General features: G+C 38.2%; 1 long non-coding RNA gene across 1 annotated transcript; it reads right to left on the bottom strand.

Annotated features, from left to right (window-relative positions):
* Positions 1-1,662: 1,662 nt before the first annotated feature.
* Positions 1,663-11,696, bottom strand: LOC126963202 (uncharacterized). The gene is made up of 3 exons (XR_007728977.1): positions 11,608-11,696; positions 10,472-10,532; positions 1,663-1,878 (listed from the first exon to the last, which is right to left on the bottom strand). It is a non-coding gene; the product is annotated as an uncharacterized LOC126963202 (long non-coding RNA).
* Positions 11,697-12,891: the final 1,195 nt, after the last annotated feature.

Here is a 12,891-nt window from a genome sequence, read left to right as displayed (position 1 = left end):
GCATCAAAGATTTAAATAACTGAGTTTGTGGTTTTTACTGACACCTTTATAATTAAGAAATAGTAAGAAATTACATACTAAATAATGGCATGTTCCAAATAAGATTAGTTTTCCCTTCCAAGTGGTGAATTCAGCAGTATTTAGGACAAGCACTGCATAATTTGAACACTAGAAAAATGTCTATCTCATTCTTTCATCAGCTTACATTTTAAATGAGTTATTCACAGAGGTCTGTTTCCATTCTTTAATGGTAATAAAACTTTGCCATTTAAAAATTGGCAAAGAATAGCCAACCACCTCTCTTCCTATAAACTAGCCCTTGTCCATATTTTCAGGAAAAGTATGTCTGTTAGCATAACCATGGGATGAATCTAAAATATTTTTAAACAACATTTGTCTAAACACATTTTTAAAAGTTTAATGCCTATGCACTACTTTTCTTTGACTTGTTTTTTGTTTTTCATTATTTTTGGTATTTTTTGTTTGTCTGTTTGCTTACTTTTTTTTTTTTTTTTTAATAGAGATGGGGGTCTTGCTATGTTGCTTATGCTGGTCTTGAACTCCTGGCCTCAAGCAACTCTTCCACCTTGGTCTCCCAAAGTGCTCAGATTACAGGCATAGGCCACTGCACCCAGCCTATTTTTGGTACTCTTATCACTCCATTTTGACCCTTCTTTCTTTTATAACATCTTTTACTCATTTTCCCCTGGGGAGGTTTTTGAGTTTAAATTTAACAAGAAAATTAAATATGATAGGGTATATTTTTCTTTGAGAAAGTACCAGTTTGGCTCAAGTATTTGTCTGAATAAAATGCAAATACTCAAAGCAAATAACAAAATTTGTGAAGGGTCTGAAAATGTACCCCACATGCAAACTAAGAAATTATTTACACATTTTTATGGCTGTTGGATAAAGGTACAGGACCCCTGGGCCAGAGATGTAGAACTATTTATTACTTACAGTTATGGGACTACTTATTACAGCAATTGCACCCATTCCCCAAGCCCCAGTTCCCACATGGTAACTTGAAGAAAACCAAGCCACTGTGGGTTTTGTTTAAAAGAAAAAAATCCTGAGCTTAGGGAACTCAAATACTTTATAATAGGCAGTAAGCATGCTGGTGCACTGCTCTTGAGGGAAATATTCTTTCTGTCTTTCTGTCTCTCCCTTTTTCTCCCCCAAGGCTAGTCAATAATGCAAATATCCTTGAAAAGATAATCTATAACAAAGGCATTCTCTAGCTCTTATCACAAGACATACAGAAACTTAGGAAGTCCATAGAGAATTGCCTCCTACTATGATCACATTCCTTGTACATGCCACTATGAATTCTGACTCCTGTAGTGCTGTGTACCTAGTCGCAACGAATTTAGGCAAAGGATATATGAGGCGTTCAGCACTGTTTGTTGGATAAATGTGAGCTGTCTCAAATAATTTTTAGTAAGTAGAGTTTGTAAAAATAATAAGTAATTATAAGTAAGTAAATTTGTTATTTCTCCTCCAGTCCTAGACATCATATTCCATTAAAACCTGCTATGCTCTAAAAGTAAATATTTACTCACTGACTCCAAAATATCCTTTATTTTATTTTATTTTCATTTTCTTCTGTTATACACACACACACACACACACACACACACACACACACACATATCCTATCTTTCTCTTGGCCAGAAAATACCTACATTATTACTAAAAGTTTAGCCATGTAGAGAATGGTTACAGATGAGTTACAGATGAGTAGCTGATATTCTGTTAAATATTCAAGGTGTTCATAGCCCTCAAATAAGTTTTTTTTCTTGTTAATTACATTTCTCTTCTTCTTCTCCTTCTCCTTCTTTTTCTTCTTCAGCAAACCCAAAAGTCCACTTGTTAAGCCTAGGGAAAACCAAAGAAAGTTAATATAGCAGTACCTTTTTTTTTTTTGGCAAAACTGCTCTGTTCTTTAATGATATGAAGCAGTCATGCATATCTGACTACTGCATAAAAGTTAATAGTGTTGGCCGGGCGCGGTGGCTCACGCCTGTAACCCCAGCACTTTGGGAGGTGGAGGTGGGCAGATCGCAAGGTCAGGAGATTGAGACCGTCCTGGCCAGCATGGTGAAACCCCATCTCTACTACAAAAACAAAAATTAGCTGGGTGTAGTGGTGAGTGCCTGTAGTCCCAGCTCCTCAGGAGGCTGAGGCAGGAGAATGGTGTGAACCCGGAAGGCGGAGCTTGCAGTGAGCCGAGATCACGCCACTGCACTACAGCCTGGGGGACAGAGCGAGACTCCATCTCAAAAAAAAAAAAAAAAAAGTTAATAGTGTCTTAAGTAGACTTCTGAATTAACCCTCTGTTTCAGACAAGATAGTACAAATTCAGTGAATCTCAGAAAGGAATCCATAGTATTTAAAGAGGGAATTTCACAACATTCTATAGAATTCGCCAGCTCCAAAAGTTCTAATCTTTTCAAAATCCTCCTTTACCTGAAACCCGAAATTTTTCTTACAACGTATTAAAGCTCTTTTATTACACATAACTCTGATCTTCCCGTCTCTTTATGGTCCCGCATTCCACTTGTATTCTCCATACTCTCACTGCGGATTCCATGTATGTCTGCATGTTCAGTGTGCTGAGCCCTGAAATGTGTGTGTCTGGCATTGAGCCTCTGATGAGAGATATAAAATAAACACTTTCTATTTCCCTCATTGCTAAACTTCCTGCTCTTCTCTGGCGTCTCTTGTCTGCAACCAGGGAACGGGAGTGACATCACTAAACATGTAATGTGTGTTGTGCTGTGGGGTCAGCTAAAGGGTAATTTCTAGGAAGCATGCCCATTCAGAAGACAAACCAGTGTTGGCACTGAGCAGGGGCACTTACTTAGCAAAATGATGCATCTGAGATGACATTTCTGCAGGGTACATAGTGCTAGAGACCTCACGCACTAGTCATGCTAACAGTTGGCATGATAGGGTTCTTTGGGCACCGCAAGTGGCTTCTTCATGGATGAGAAATAGCAAAATAATGAGATTTAGATAGGGGTTCATCTTGAATAAAAGCGAATACGTGCTGTCAAATGAAACACTCTTGGCGTCTTGAAAAGCTTTCTTCTAGCTCTGCCCCTCAGAGTGAATGTGCCCAGATATTTTTCTTTGGCATGTTTAAGGCTAAAACCCAGGCTGACCCTTGCAATAAGCAATATTCCTTCTCCTAATCCAAAATGGGTGTGGGGCAGGGGAAGCAGTAAGAACAATATGCTGAAGAAGAAGAAAAACACGAACACAAAATAATATCTCATCAAGTCTATGCAAGTGATGAGACCTAAGAATAAGCTATTAAATAATTTTATCAGTTTATCCAGCTTTTCCCCACCCCTCACTCCCCACTTTTCTTCCCTGCCCTGCATTGTTTTTCACATGCCATTTATTTACCTGGATAGTCTTCCCTTCTTTTCAGTAATCAAAATCTAATTCATCTTTAAGTGTCTAATTCAAAAGTCACAATCCATAGGATGGCCAATACTAACAGGAAGTACTTATTCAATAAATTTATTTGAGTGCCTACTGTATGCAAGAACCTGGACATTGAGCCCTGAAGAAAGAGATACAGATCCTGGCCTTAGGGCACGGCAGCATCAACTCCTCTTCCAAACTCCTACAGTCTTTACTGTAACTCTGACTCATTTGTGAGTTGGGATATACTTCTTTGTATTGTGAGCCAATTTTTCAAGAGTGACCTCTCATTTTCCCAGCCAGATGAGAGGTAACTTGTGTGCAGGGAGTTGGGACCAGAGCTAAAGCAGAAACACCATGGTTTAAACCTCAACTTTGCTATCATTATTTTACCTCTCTGCAACTCAGCATCCTTTTGGATTTCCCCAACTTTTTTTTTGGAGAAATTTCAAGCCTGAAGAAAAATTGAATAATACAAAGAACAACCTATATGCACATTACAGAGATTCATCAATTTGTTTTACCTTTTTTTTTTTTTTTAAGAGATAGTCTGTCCACGTTGCCCAGGCTGAAGTTCAGTGACACAATTATAGTTCACTGTAGCCTCGAACTCCTGGGCTCAAGAAATTCTCCCACCTCAGCCTCCTGAGTAGGTGGGACTACAGGCTCAAATCACTGTTCCCGGCTAATTCAACATTTGTTAATATTTTGCCACATTTACTTTTCCCCTTTATCTCCCTTTCTTTTTCTCCCCATGTGTATGCATACACACACACACCCCTGCAACATTTGATAGTAAGTTGCAGACATTAAGACACTTCACTTTTAAAGACTTTAGCATGTCTCTTATAATATCAAGAATATTCATTTACATAACTACACCATCATTATCACATTTAAGACCATATTTTAATGTTCCCTTTTGTAGCAACAATGTTCCCTATTGTTGATTTCAGTCAGGAAGGCAACAGGGATCACGTATTGCTTTTGATTTACCATTTGTCTTTCATCTCCTTTAATCTAGAATAGTTCTCCTATTTTGTCTTTCAAGACATTGACAGTGTTGAAGAGTGGTTTTTAACAGTCGTTTTGAAAAGTTGTTTTGCAGAATGTTCCTCAAATTTGATTTGCCTGATTATTTCTTTATGATTCGATGCAGGTTAAATATTTTTGGCAAAAATACAGCTGAAGCTTTCTTATCTGAAAAATGAAGATTATAAGAATGCAAATATCCCTAGAAGTGTTTTTTTGTGAGAAGTGTAAGCCTAAAATGAAATTCTAACCCTCCCACCCCCAACCAATTGAATACACCCCTCCTCTTAGCCAAAGGCTTTCTTAATTAACCTGAAAAACTAGTGCAAGCCATGATGGGAAGAGGGAGCTGGGCATGCCTCATTATACCCTTCTCCCTTTGGGATCCAGGCATAGCTGACCAGCATTAACACCAAAACAGAGATCTTAAGACGTTTTGTAGCAATAACAGTAAATTCCAGCCTGACTCTAATATAGCATCACATGACAGATAGAAGACCTTGAAAGAAGTCCAAGTATTTTACCCTAAAATACATTTCTTTGACATATTTTGTTTGTTTGTTTGTTCTTGAGACAGAGTCTCGCTCTGTCACCCAGGCTGGAGTGCAATGGCTCAATCTAGGCTCACTGCAACCCCTACCTCCCAGGTTCAAGTGATTCTTCTGCCTCAGCCTCCTGAGTAGCTGGAACTGCAGGCATGCATCTCCACACCCAGCTAAATTTTGTGTCTTTAGTAGAGACAGGGTTCCACCATGTTGCTCGGTCTAGAACTCCTGACCTCCGATGATCTGCCCACCTCAGCCTCCCAAAGTGCTGGGACTACAGGCGTGAGCCAACGTGCCCCACCTCTTTGACATATTTTGAAATGCCCTGCAGAGCTGTCTCTTATGGGGAAAGTCTACATTCTGTAGAGAACTCCTTTCCCTTTCCAGGTCTTTTCCTTTATCCAGGAGAGAATTAATTAAGAGTCTGGCACCTTTTTAAGTCTGATAAGAAACATTTACACAATCTATTTTCTCTGAAGCCTGCTACCAAGAAGCTTTATCTATATAATAAGAACCTGGGTCTCCACAACCCTTTATCTTAACCCAGACACTCCTTTCTATGGATTCCAGATCTTTAGATTAACTCTTTTAACCGGTTGGCATTTGGAAAATCTTTGAATCGATCTGTGACCTGGAGCCCACAGCCCTCTTTTGAGTTGTCCCACCTTTCCAGACTTAATCAATTTATATCTTCCATGTACTGATTGATTTCTTATGTCTCCCTAAAATGTGTAAAATCAAGCTGTAGCCCAACCACCCTGGGCACATGTCATCAGGACCTCCTGAGACTGTGTCATGGGCATGTCCTTAGCCTTGGCAAAATAAACTTCTAAATTGATTGACACATGTCTCAGATACTTTTTGGTTTACTGAATTAAATGAAGTAATATAGATAAAACAATAGGCAAATAGTAGGTCCTCACCAGATGTTGGTTTCTCTCCACACATTTTATTCCTTAGACCAGCAATTTGGCCTCAGGGTTATTTCAACTCAATGAAATTTTCCAAAGAGGGAATAGAGATTTCCCCCTCAGAAAACACTTTTTGGGCACATATATGGCTTTGTGGGTGAATGTCTTTAGTAGGCCTATTTCGAAATGCTGCCATCCTTGGCTATTCTAAGAAAGATGTCAGACCAGACACAATGAAACTTAATTACCTCAATGATAGAAGTAGAGCCGAATAAATAAAACTGTGGCTTCAGTAAAACGAACTAGAGTTACACAGAACATTTCTGCCTCAATTCTTATGGTTAAAAAATGTTTCTGAATCTGTTTGCCTACTTTATTTCAATATTGCAAACAAAAGTAATACTTCTTTAAAAGTTGGGGTTTTCCAGCATCATCCTTAACAATAATAGTTTTCACTGAGCAGAACTGTAGCTGGAAGTGGGCCAGGAAATCGGGCTTAATATATACTGCTTCAGAACCACAATTAGGAACCCACTTTAAAAACATTTCTCTGGGTTATTGTCATGGCATTACTTCTTTTGTAAACAGAAAAAATAGTACCAGAGGTAAAAATCCAATTATTTGAAGGCTCCAGTTAGTTGAGTTCCATGTAGCTCACTTCCACAGTCATTAGTCTATTGGGCTATAGCCAGGCAAACTTCAACTATGGAGAGATACCTGCAGTGTGGTGGGTCATGTCTCATGACATGTAATCAGTAACTGCAAATTACCCATATTTCAGACAAATGGGTATTTAACAATTTAATAAAGTCCTCTCTCAACATGAGAGTTCACAACATAGTCAAATGAAATAAAACATCAAACAAACACAATTATAACTACATTATACACTGATTAGGTCTCTAATTGTTTCCTGGGTATATTTCTCATGCTCGTGTAGGCTCCTTGTGGAGCCTATGGGGCTATGTCTTTTCTTTCTTTGATTTTCTCTAAAAAGCCTACTATGATCCAACAAAATTATGATGTGACATGTAATCAGGCCTGATTATGACTTTTAAAGGCCTAAGCATTGAAAATTTTGTGGTGTTCCCTCCCCCAATGTATAATTTAACATAGAAACCTTGCTAAAATTCATATTGTCATTACCAACAGGGATATGTTCTGAGAAATTCATCATTAGGCAATTTCATGATTGTGTAAACATCATAAAGTATACTTGCACAAACATAGATGGTATAGCTCACTACACATCTAGGCTTATAGTACAGCTTACTGCTCCTAGTCACAAACCTCTATGGAATGTTACTCTATCAAATACTGTAAGCAGTTGTAACACAATTTTAAGTATTTGTGTATCTAAACATAGAAAAGTTACAGTAAAAATATGGTATAAAGGAAAAATGATACACCTATGCAGTACAGCTCCATTATAATCTTACAGAGCCACTGTTGTATATGTGGCCCATCACTGATCAAAACATCATTATGTGGTGCCTGACTGTAGCAGCTGTAACAAAGTCCAATAGAGTCTGGTTTTTGTCTTTCATGAAAATTACTTTGATGCTTATACATCAATTTCTTGACCATCTCTAGTTGTTTCTTTTTTCATGCCCCTATTTTATTGATACTTTTGGAATGTGTGGCTTGCCTACTGGGTAATCCAGCAGTGCATACAATAAAACAATATAAAAAAATAAGCACAACACAGGGCATTTTATATACACAGTGACCTGGGTCAAATGTCAACAACAGGTTCCACCCTAGGTCACTTCTCTTAAAGGAAATGCTTCATTAAGGTATCAGTACACTATTGATTAGCCATAATAGGCAATTTGTTCTAGAAAATAAAATTTATTGGATGATGTGAATATCATCAAGTTATGCAGACACTAATATCTCCTCTTAATCTTGCCCAAGTTAACGCAAGTCCTAGAAATTGAAAAGTTTTAACAGTTTATATCATTTTATTGTTGTATGAATTTACTTAGAATTGAAGATGCCTAAGAAAGAAAAAAAGCAAAAAAGGATTCAGTGTTGTAAAATTTACTTCTACTGTCAGAACAGTTTTTATTCCATTTTCATATTCAAAGTACCCATGTGTATTATAGTTCCCCTCAAGCTGATATAACCCATTTACCAGCAAATTTCAAAGTTACAGTGAACTTTTTAGAGCACCCTCATTGCAACTCTTGGTTTTCAAAAGCCTGTGTCACTATTTGTTTTATTTTTGAAAGCAAACATCTCCTATCAGGATTCTCATGCATCATCTAAACTGTGTATCTCATTGTGGTTGTGTGCAAATACACTGAGTTTAAAAACAAATATGATTTGGAATGACACTGTGTTGCCCTAACAAAGGGAACACTGTCCATCTTCCCTGACAGCTTCCCTCTAATTAAAGAGGCCCTGATGCCCCACAGAATGCCAGACTCCTTAAACGCTCCCCTCCCACCCACTGTTTTCACTGCACAAACAGTAGAGAAAACAATTTGTAGCTTACTGGTCTCCTTCCTAGAAGAAAATTTAATAACGTCCCAGAAGAGATGTAGAAGCAAAATTTCCTGATGGGACATACATTACTTCTTTTAAACTACCACTGGCTGTGTGATTTGGTTAGAAACAGGGCTTTCTTAACCATCTCTGAGCTGTCAGTGTGGAGTTGGCCTCATTTTTTGTTTTTAACAATGGCATCTCATTTATTTTATCCACACTGAGAAATCATCTTTGACATTCCATGTTCAAAATCTGCCTCTACAGAAACACAAAAGCTGTGAGATTATTTCAAGACAGAAAGGACAATGTCAATTTTTTCACTTTTGAAATCTCATCTTCAGGTGGACATTTTACACAGCAAAGATGTGTACCAAAGATGTGCTGGTACGCATTAACCTGTGTCTATTCTACAGTCACATTGTTCCGCATCAGAGCTTACAAAGGAAAATTTTTCTCTGTTTCTCTAAGTTTAATATACATCTCCGCTTACTGAAGCTCCTATCTAGATCACGTTGCTTGTGCACACATATCTATACACTGCTATAGAAAGAATGCAATAATACCCAGCATAGCACCACCCTGTTTCTTTTTCATTTCTATAGGTTTTGCGGTGAACAGGTGGTGTTTGGTTACGTGAATAAGTTCCTTAGTGGTGATTTCTGAGATTTTGGTGCACCCATCACCCAAGCAGTGTACACTGTACCCAATGTGTAGTCTTTTATCCTTACTCCCTCCCACCCTTTTCCCCAAGTCCCCAAAGTCCATTGTATCATTCGCATGCCTTTACATCCTCATGGCTTAGCTCCAACTTGTGAGTGAGAACATGAGATATTTGGTTTTCCATTCTTGAGTTACTTCACTTAGAATAATGGTCTCCAATTCTAGTCCAAGTTGCTGCAAATGCCCTTATTTTATTATTTTTTATGGCTGAGTAGTATTCTATGGGGTGTGTGTGTGTGTGTGTGTGTGTGTGTGTGTATATATATATCACAATTTCTTTATCCTCTCATTGACTGATGGGCATTTGGGCTGGTTCCATATTTTTGCAATTGCAAATTGTGCTTCTATAAACATGCGTGTGCAAGTATCTTTTTTGTATAATGACTTATTTTCCTCTGGGTAATTACCTAGCGGTGGGATTGCTGGATCAAATGGTGGTTCTACTTGTAGTTCTTTAAGGAATCTCCACACTGTTTCCCACTGTGGTTGTACTAGTTTACATTCCCACAGCAGTGTAAAAGCATTTCCTTTTCATCACGTCCCTGTCAACATCTGTTTTTATTTTTTGATAATGGTTATTCTTGCAGGAATAAGTTGGTATCTCATTGACACCACCCTGTTTCTACTTTATTTCCATTTCCTTATAAGAACTGTTTACTCAGAGGCAAACCGTAACATACTTTGAGTTAAGGCAAAAGTAATAGAAACAGTAACACTCTACATTTATACTTCATAGATTCCAAAAGAGTACATTCATATTCTGTCACTTGGCCTTCACAGCAAGCTGTGAATCATACAGCTGGTAAATATTAAGGGGTAACATTACTGGATATATACCCAAAGGATTATAAATCATTCTACTATAAAGACACATGAACACATATGTTTATTGCAGCACAATTTACAATAGCAAAGACTTGGAACCATCCCAAATGCCCATCAATGTTAGACTGGATAAACAAAATGTGGCACATATTCACCATGGAATACTATGCAGCCATAAAAAATAATGAGTTCATGTCCTTTGCAGGGACACAGATGAGCTGGAAGCCATCATTCTCAGCAAACTAACACAGGAACAGAAAACCAAACACTGCATGTTCTCAATCATAAGTGGGAGTTGAACAACGAGAACACACGGACACAGGGAGGGGAACATCACACACCGGGGCCTGTCATGGGATGGGAAGTAAGGGGAGGGAGAGCATCAGGACAAATACCTGCATGCAGAACTTAAAACCTAGATGACGGGTTGATAGGTGCAGCAAACCACTATGGCACTTGCATACCTATGTAACAAACCTGAACATTCTGCACACGTATCCCAGAACTTACAGTAAAAGTGTAATGCAAAATCCAATTTTCATGCTCTAAATCAGGGATCAGCAACCTTTTTCTGTAAAAGGCCAGACAGTAAATATTGTAAGTTTTGCTGGTCTCCCTTACAAAGAATCAACTCTGCCATTGTAGTGCAAAAGTAACCACAGACAATATCTTAATGAATGAGTGTGACTGTGTTCCAATAAAACTTTATTTCCCCCAAACAGATAGTGGGCTGGATTTGGTAATTTGGACTGTAATTTGTCAACTTCTATTCTAAACCACAATGCTTTAAAAATCTGAGAAGGTAGAAATCATAAGACATTGACAGGTAAAAAATATTTGGCTTCAAGGGAGGGAGACATTACAACTTGGGTTATCAAAAAAAGGCTTTATAGATGAGGAGGTGATTTAGTGGGGTTTGAAAGATAGGTTATATCTAAATGTGAACACCAGAGCATTGGATATCTCATGCAAAAAGAATGATATGAGTAAAATTATGGAGAGAGGATATGGAGTGGGGGTATGTAGAGGAAGAAGAGAAAGTTTAGGTTGACTGAGAAACAGATATGTAGACCAGTGAGATAAGAAAAGTGGAGATTTTGCTGGATCCGATGGCACACACCTGTAATCCCAGCACTTTAGGACGCCAAGGTGGGAGGATCACTGGAGGCCAAGAGTTCAAGACCAGATGGGCAACATGTTGAGAACCCATCTCTTATAAATAAATAAATACATAAATAAATAAATAAGAAATGTGGGCCTTTCGTTAGATAAAAATATCTGGAACTGAAAAACAAGAGCTTTATTTCATAGAAAATTGGAAACCACTACATGTTTTTGAGAGGAGGGGTGGCATGAGAGAGGGAATAGTTGTATATGTTATGCTTCTTTATGATGATGAGAGACAGTTGTGCCAGAAGGGTCAAGAATTAACCTAGGCCATAATGAATGAAGATGCATTTCTAGTCATTGCAGTAAACTAATCTGACTAGAAAGGGCCCCAGTGAAACACTTGAAAAGTTTCACCCACTATACTAATGAAATGAGAAGACATGTTCCCAACTGCCTACGCTATGAGTGGAAAAGGATCAACTACAAGAATCAGAATCCCAAGGCTAGGTGGTGAATTCAAACTACTTCCTCATCACCTGTTAGTCAGGAATTCAGGCCGGGCTTCACTGGATGGGTCTTCTGCTCCACTCGGGATTGGGCTCATTCACTCCCCAGGTTTCAGCTGGTGGCTCCAATGGGCTGAGTAAGATGGAAAGGGCCAAGAAATTTTCACATTCATGTTTAATTCATTGATATGCCATTTCCCTCTATGTGTAGACAGCATGGGCTTCTCCACCACATAGTGGTCTCCAGTTAGTTATGCTTTTAATATGATGACTGGCCTCCAAGAGGGAGCTCTCCAAGTAGTGAAAGCAACAGTTAGGAGTCTCATAAGGCCAGTCTTGGAAGTGATGCAGTGTCATTTCTGTCACATTCTATCAATCAAAGTCAGTCACAGGCAGCTCTGAATCAGGGGAAGGGATCATAAACTCCACCTCTTGATGGAGGAGTGGCAAGATCACATGACAAAAGAGCTATTGGGAGGGGGTCTATTGTTGTGGTCTTCTCCAGAAACACAATTTACCACAGACGTTAACAGAAATTAATCTAGGGCCAATGAAACCTCCAGGGACCTGACAGAGGCAAACCCCAAACCACTTCTGTAGTTCAGGCCTCATGAGAGTCCCATGGTACACAAACCTTGTTGAAAATGTGCTTGTGATCAAAAATTACAAACCACATAGGGAAACAGGACACAAATACAGCAGAGAGCAGAACTGGCACACCGTGACTTGGAATAATGGAAGAAGATGAAAGAGATTTAGAAATAAACATGATTAACATGTCCAAAGAGCTAAAGGTAGAAAATATTAAAAAACACATAGGCATATTTGAAAAGTATGAAATTGAAATTATAGTGACAAAACGTATACTCATTGAAATAGAAATCCCAACACAGGTGACAAAGAATTAATGAAATGTAAGATAGACCTAAGGAAATTATTTTAGCACAAGTGCAGCACAAATAAAAAAGATATTAAAAACATAAAATATCTAAGGGATATTAAGATACTAGAAAGTTAAAATATGAGTTTAATCCATACATCTAATAGGAATTCCAAAAGGAAGGAATGGAGAGGATGGAGAACCAATATCCAAAGAGATAGTGGCTGAAAGCTTTCCACAATTAAAGAAAAACGTTGTTATATTTAGTAATAAGTCACAGCAAAATTTAAGCAGAATAAATCCAAATATACAACTAGACACATCTTACTGAAAATGCACAACATCCAAAACAAGAAGTAAACAAAGCTCCAGGGAGAAGAAAATAAGACATACTAACAATGGAACTGACTGTTTTCTCAGCAACAATAGGTAGA

The sequence above is a fragment of the Macaca thibetana genome, chromosome 1 (genome assembly GCF_024542745.1).
Source record: "Macaca thibetana thibetana isolate TM-01 chromosome 1, ASM2454274v1, whole genome shotgun sequence".
Lineage (NCBI taxonomy): Eukaryota > Metazoa > Chordata > Mammalia > Primates > Cercopithecidae > Macaca > Macaca thibetana.
The sequence above is the reverse complement of the archived record's forward strand: the minus strand, read 5'-3'. Positions and strand labels throughout refer to the sequence as shown.